Below are 7,500 nucleotides of genomic sequence, written 5' to 3' on the forward strand. Positions count from 1 at the left end.
ATAAAAATAAAAAAAATCCCTTTCACTTTATTTTTCATGTCGAAACTGATACCCCGACTTCTGCCTGTCTTCCTTCCTTCCTCCCTCCCATTTTTTCCCCCTTTCCCTTCTTCATTTCCTTTCGTCCTTCCCTTCTCTCCCTCCTTCCTCGGCGCCGCGTCAGGGAAACTCGTGTCGTCGTGGAAAGTGGAGCAGTTTCACATTTGTCTTTGCAACTCTTGAATCGATTTAAAATGAGAGTTTTTTGTTTGTGGAGGAGATGCACGTAGGTCCCTCCCTGATGAACGTGTGTGTGTGTGTGTGTGTGTGTGTGTGTGTGTGTGTGTGTGTGTGTGTGTAAACTTTGTTCTTATCACTTTTTATGGACAATAACATAATTTTTATTCATTGTGTTGTATTTAATCTTCGTATGTTTGTGGTTAATAAGAAAATATACCTATGTATCTACGTGTGTGTGAGTTGGTGGGACTGCATGTACGAGTATGTATGTATGTGTGTAACTTCATGTAATTCGCTTGCCCAAATGTAATCAGGGTTGAGGCTGCAGTGCAAGGGTGAAGTGAGGAAAAAAGGGAGGAAAAGGGACAAAAAGGGATAGAGAGAGATAGAAAGAGACATAACACTAGCAGAGAGGGAGGGGGAAGCCAATAATGATGTCGTAAAAAAAACAAGATTAACCCTTTGGCCTCAGAATGGTGGATAATTAGCAAAGCACCACCAGGTAACAACACTGACCTGATAATCTAACACAGGTAATGCAAAAAAAAAAAAATAAATAAATAAAATAAAATAAAATAAACAAATAAAATAAAATGAATAAAATAAAATAAAATAAAATAAATAAATAAATAAATAGTAAACATAATCTATATAATTCACTATACATATTTGATTCTTTACACTAATGATGAAAATGACACTACCAGTCTCCCCTCTCACTTCTCTCTCTCTTCCCCTCTCACTTCACATACCTCTCCTTCTCCTCTCCCTTGAAATCTGACAGCCATTCTCTACTTGTCTTAGGAACTCCTGTTAACTCTCTCTCTCTCTCTCTCTCTCTCTCTCTCTCTCTCTCTCTCTCTCTCTCTCTCTCTCTCTCTCTCTCTCTCTCTCTCTCTCTCTCTTCTCATTCCCTTTCGAATCCTGCCCTATTTTCTCCTCTTCTCCCATACCTAGTTTAGTAATAGTAGCAGTAGTAATAGTAGTAGTAGTAATAGTAGTGTGGAAGAGATATTCTTTAGAGGAGAAGATGAAATGGTGGATGAAAAGGTTGTGGAAAGAAATGGGACGAAGAAGAAGTGTGGAGGAAGAGAGAATAAGAGTGAGAGATGATGGTAAAGGGTTCAAAGTAAAGGGAGGAAGAGAGACGTGTGGAATAGAGGTTCAAAAAGATGGGGAGAGAAGGGAGAGATATAGAAGAGGGTTTTTAAGAGGGAATAGGGGGGTAGGGGGTTGGAGGAGGAGGGTTTTAAAGGAGAGAGGAAAAGGAGGGATGAGGTGAAGGTTAAATCAAAATAGAAAGGGATTAATGGAAGGAACAGATACCAGAAGATTTTCCTATTACTACTACTACTAATACTACTACTACTTTCACTATTATTGCTACTAATATTATCACCCTTTCCCTCCCTTTTCTTCTCTTTCAGCCCTCTCCTTTTCTCTTTCTACGTCCTTTTCTTCCCCCCTCGTCATTCTTCTCTTTATTTATGTACCCTTACGCCCTTTGTATCGTGTCCCCTTACCATTCACCAATTTTCCTCCCTTTCCTCCCTTTCCTCCCTCCTTCCTTCACCCCAAGAGCCAGAAGGGAGGAGAATGGCTAAACAAACACAAAACAAAAAACAAACAAACAAACAAACACACCTATCAGATAATTGCACTCACATCACGGGCACAATAGATTGATTAAAACATTGTGATTCATTATAGAAAATCAATACCTTTAGGATCAGTGACTATGTTTCGTGAAGGGAAGAACTGTATGATGTATGGGGTTTGAGGGGGTGTATTAGTGTGTGTGTGTGTGTGTGTGTCTGTATGTATGTGTGTGTGTCTGTAGGATATAAAGTGCATACAAAATAAAAAAAAAAAAAGGGAAGTGAGGAAGGAAGTTAAGGAAAGATTTAATTAAATGAAACTGTTACAAGAAGAGATCGAAGCTTCATGAATTATGTAAATGTTGCTTTAAGTTCGTGTGGAAGTTTTAATTGTCAGTGAGAGAGAGAGAGAGAGAGAGAGAGAGAGAGAGAGAGAGAGAGAGAGAGAGAGAGAGAGAGAGAGAGAGAGAGAGAGAAACTAGCGACTTTTACACACACACACACACACACACACACACACACACACACACACACACACACACACACACACACACACACACACACACACACATGAGAGAGAAAAAAAAAAGAAAATCGATAGACACGAGAGAAAACTTTAAAAAAATACACTGATAGTACTAGAGAGAGAGAGAGAGAGAGAGAGAGAGAGAGAGAGAGAGAGAGAGAGAGAGAGAGAGAGAGAGAGAGAGAGAACACCCGATAACAGTTTCCAATGAACAATACATATTTCAGGGTTTAATTCCGATAGGGAAAGCTGAGCCAATCACTGCGTCCCTTAGCAATGGGGGCGCGGGGCTGCCTCTATGGGGGGTACTGGGTATGGGAGGTGATGGGGGAAATGGGGGAGAAGAATGGAGGATGGAACTATTTAAGAATCAGTACACAACTACAGATGCATTATGGGTGATATATGGGTGAATGAATGGGTGATGGGGAAATGGGGGGACGTGATGGAAGTACGTAGGAATGGTAAAGGTAAATTATGGCTCATGAGTGATGGGGTAGGTGTTATAAGGGAGGTATGGATGGGGGAGGTCATGGGGGTGATGGGGAATGAAAATGGTGAAGAGATTATGAAAGGGTATATCTTATGAGAGGTGATGGGTGAAGGTGATGGGTTGATAGAGAAAGAATGGTGCAGAAAGAATGGGATGAAAATATACATAGGAATGAATATGAATAGTTTTTTTAATGTAATGGGTGATGGGTGTATGGGTGACGGTATAAATGATGGGGAAATGGGGAAAAAAATTGGATTGATGCTAAGATTTGGCATAGATACTTGTTCTGTAATAAATGGGTAAAGAGGAGATCTGGGTGACGGTGATGTTAATGGTGTGTATGGGGGAAGTGATGGGGAAAATACGGGTGGAAATAGTAAGAAATGGGTACAAAAAGCTGTGTAATAATGGGGTGCTCGTATGAATGGAAGACACGTTATGGGTCATGCATGGGTGACGGGGATGGAATGGGGGAGTCAAGTTCAGAAATGGGTGAAAACTTAGAAAATGGGACAAATTGATTAGTTAGTAGTGATGGGCCATGAGAGGTATGGATGCTGTGTAAAGGTGAGAGATGGAAATGGTTAGGTTAGCAAATGGTACGTGGGGGTGTGTGGTGATGGTGGTGGTGGTGGTGGTGAATGGTGGTGGTGGTGATGTGTGTGGATGTTTAGTGGATAGGAAACACCCCACATCACCATCTACCTCTCTTTTGTACGTTTGTTTGTCTGTATTTGTTTCTCCAGTACCGTGTGTGTGTGTGTGTGTGTGTGTGTGTGTGTGTGTGTGTGTGTGTGTGTGTGTGTGTGTGTGTGTGAAAAGTAAATTGTTGGTTTTTACTCTTTTTTTTATATTCTTGTCATTATTTTAGTTTTGTGCTGTTATTTTTTTCCTTATAAAACTGGAATATTTAAATTTTTCTCTATTTTTATTAACTAATCTATTTGTAACTAGGAAGTAATTTTCTCTCTCCTTTTTTTTTCCTCTCTTTTTAATTTCCCTAATGCATCACACGACTGCTCTATTTTAATATATTTTTTCCCCCCCATTTTGCTTCATTCCACAATCTTCTATGTTTGCGAGTGAATGAAAGGTAAAAAAAAAAAATGCTAGTAAAGAAAAAATAAATTTATGATCTTTTCTTATGCTTACGTTTTCTTAATTTTACTTATTGACTGAATTCCAATTGTCAAAGAGAAACATTGTAAAGAAATATATTAATGTTTTAGTGAAAGAAAAAAAATGATGAAATGATGATGATGATGATGATGTGTAGGAGGAAAAGGAGGAAGAAGAGAAGGATAACGAGGAGGAAGAGGAGGAGGAGGACAAGCAGAAGGAGAAAGATAGATAAAGACAAGATGATGGAAGAGGAGGAGGAGGAGGAGGAGGAGAAGGAGGGGGAATAGAACGAAGAGAAGATAGTGCAAGAGAAGAAGGAGGAGGAAAGAAAGACAAGAGGAGGTAGTGGAAAAAGAGGAGGAGGAAGAAGTGGAGGAGAAGGAAGACGAGAAAAAGAAGAAAGATAAAGAGGAAGAGGACACGAAGAGAACAAGAGAAGGTAGTGGAAGAGAAGGAGAAAGAAATGGAGGAGAAGAAGCGGAGGGAAAAACTAAGAAGAGGGAGGAAAAGTACGAAGAGAAAGTAATGGAAGAAGAAAATGAGAAGGAAAGAAGAAGAACAAGAGCGAGTGGCGGAAGAAGATGAGGAGGAGGAGGAGGAAAAGAAGTAAGAAGAGGATGAAAAAGACTAAGAAAAAAGTAATAAAAGAGGAAAAAAAGGATGAAAGAGAAGGAGAACAAGAGAAAGTAGTAGAAGAAGAGAAGGAGGAGAAGGAAGAGGATGAAGAAAAGATGGTGGAAGAGGAAAAAGAGGAGGAATGAGAAATACAAGAAGGGAAGTGGAAGAGGAGAAAGAGGAGAGAGATTGGTGGAAAAGGAGGAGTAGGAGGAGGAGGAGAGGAGGAGGAGGAGGAGGAGGAGGAGGAGGAGGAGGAGGAGGAGGAGGAGGCGAAGGGAGAGGAAGGGGAAGAAGAGACAGAAATAACATGGGTTGTCTCTTACGTTGATTGCTACTGAAGGAAAATAAATAAAATATATGTGCAGGAAGTGACGCGTGTGTTTTTTTTTTTCACTCTGGAGGAGGAGGAGGAGGAGGAGGAGGAGGAGGAGGAGGAGGAGAGGAGGAGGAGGAGGAGGAGGAGGAGGAGGAGGAGGAGGAGGAGGAGGAGAAGGAGGAGAAAAATAAAAGGGAGGAAGAAAAACATATCGTACTGCTAGAGAGAGAGAGAGAGAGAGAGAGAGAGAGAGAGAGAGAGAGAGAGAGAGAGAGAGAGAGAGAGAGAGAGAAATAAAGAAAAGTAGAAGAAGAAGAAGAAGAAGAAGAAGAAAAAGAAGAAGAAGAAAAGAGGAAAGGAGAACAGCAGCAGCAACAACAACAACAACAACAACAACAAGAACAACAACAACACACAAAAAAAACACAAGAAAAAAACAAGAAACGAGAAAGAAGAAGAAAAATGACTAGCCAGAGAGAGAGAGAGAGAGAGAGAGAGAGAGAGAGAGAGAGAGAGAGAGAGAGAGAGAGAGAGAGAGAGAGGCGGCAGCAGTTTTAATTACAACCCGGGAGAGGAAGAACAGTGGAGGAAGTTGGCGGAACACAAACCCAGAGGAAAATATTGTAACGTCTTGAAACACTCGGGTAAGTTTGAAGAAGCTAACGAGACGACGCCACTGGGGAGAGAGAGAGAGAGAGAGAGAGAGAGAGAGAGAGAGAGAGAGAGAGAGAGAGAGAGAGAGAGAGAGAGAGAGAGAGAGAGCTTGTGGGGGGATGGAAATGGTGGTATTATTTAATGTAATTTTTTGGGGGAGAGATAAGGAAAAGAGAGAAAAGAAAATGAAGAAAATAAAGAGGAAGAAGAAGAAGAAGAAGCAGAAGAAAGAAAAATGGGGATGAAAAAGAAGGCAAGAGAAATAACACAAAAAAAGATAAAAACGAACAAAAAATAAGAAAGAAATACGAGAGAGAGAGAGAGAGAGAGAGAGAGAGAGAGAGAGAGAGAGAGAGAGAGAGAGAGAGAGAGAGCCAGCCAGACAGCCAGCCAGACAGCCAGGCAGACACAGAGAGACAGACACACATATCCAAACATGCATATTACATTAGCACGGGACAGAAACACAGACAAAAAAGAGCACTGCCAAAGAAGAGATAGGGAGACAGGAGCAGAGAGAGAGAGAGAGAGAGAGAGAGAGAGAGAGAGAGAGAGAGAGAGAGAGAGAGAGAGAGAGAGAGAGAGAGACTTTCCTTCACATATTTTTATCAATTGACGTTATTTTTGTTTACAATTCTAAGTTGAAAAAATAAGACATCAGAAAAAAAAATCTTGTAAAAAAAAGTAGGAATTAAAGGAGGGGAAGTCACTTTAACCCTTTTTATTCTATACAAATTTTCTTATTATCTCCCTCAACTTTTTAGACGTTTTATTTTTCTCCTTTGCAATCTCCTAAATAGTTATGTAGGCTAAAAAAATGCGAAATAGCCTCTTATTTTCTCTTTTTCTGTGTCCAAGCAAGTGGCTTTTCTCTCCACGGTGCTCTGAATGTCAATAAAAATTACTACAGCAGTTAAATTGTTAAAAGATTTTTGAGCTACTTTATTTTTGACGCAGAAAAGTTGTAAGTAGTGAAGTAGTGAATTATGTAAGAGAAAAATAAAGAATGTAAAAAGATAGTTGAGTTATTAACAAAAAATAATAGAATAGATAAAAAGAAAGAAAGGAAGAGTGAATATTAAGAAAAATTAAACTTTCCGTCAAAAAAGTGAAGATAAAGAAAATACTGCAAGAAAAACGAAACAAAAAAAAAATGATTAACGCAATAGAAATAAAATAAAATAAATGAAATACAAGAAAATGCAACACGAACTGAAGACGAAGAAGAAAAAAAAAGTAAGAACAAACCAAACAGTAAACAAACATAACAAACAAACAAAGGAGAAAAAAAGGAAGGAAGGAAAGAATAAAATAAAAAAAAAAGGAAACGAAAAGAGAATAAGTGAAAAAAACAATAAGGAACGTAAGAAAAAGAAGTCCCTCAAATAAACTAAATGTAATATATGAACGAAAAAAAAAGAAAAGAAAAAAAACGAACTAATAAATAAGAAAAAGAAATAAAAATATATATACAAAAACCCAAAAGAAGAAAATAAAAAAAACAAAAAAAACAAACAAAAGAAAAAGAAAATAGCAAAGACAAAAAAATCAGTAAAATTAACGAAAAAAGAACACAAAGAATAAGTAAGACAAATGTTGCAAGCAGTGTTTCCTCAGAGTCCGAGCAACACTTAGAGCAAATCAACACAGTGACGAAGAGGGGAGTGAAGAGGAATGATAAAGAGAGCAAGCAATCCAAGGGGAGGAGAGAGAGAGAGAGAGAGAGAGAGAGAGAGAGAGAGAGAGAGAGAGAGAGAGAGAGAGAGAGAGAGAGAGAGAGAGAGAGACAGACAGACAGACAGACAGAGAAAGTTGGTCTAGCAATAAAACACACACACACACACACACACACACACACACACACACACACACACACACACACACACACACACACACACACTGTAACCTCAACAAATATTCTATCTCCCTTTTTGTACATTTGTTTTTTTTA

General features: G+C 39.0%; 1 protein-coding gene across 3 annotated transcripts in view; it reads left to right on the plus strand.

The window, feature by feature from the left end:
• LOC135112344 (cell adhesion molecule Dscam2-like) overlaps positions 1-7,500 on the plus strand; it is a 145,323-nt gene that overhangs the window by 11,019 nt on the left and 126,804 nt on the right. The window lies entirely within an intron of this gene.

The sequence above is a fragment of the Scylla paramamosain genome, chromosome 23 (genome assembly GCF_035594125.1).
Source record: "Scylla paramamosain isolate STU-SP2022 chromosome 23, ASM3559412v1, whole genome shotgun sequence".
Lineage (NCBI taxonomy): Eukaryota > Metazoa > Arthropoda > Malacostraca > Decapoda > Portunidae > Scylla > Scylla paramamosain.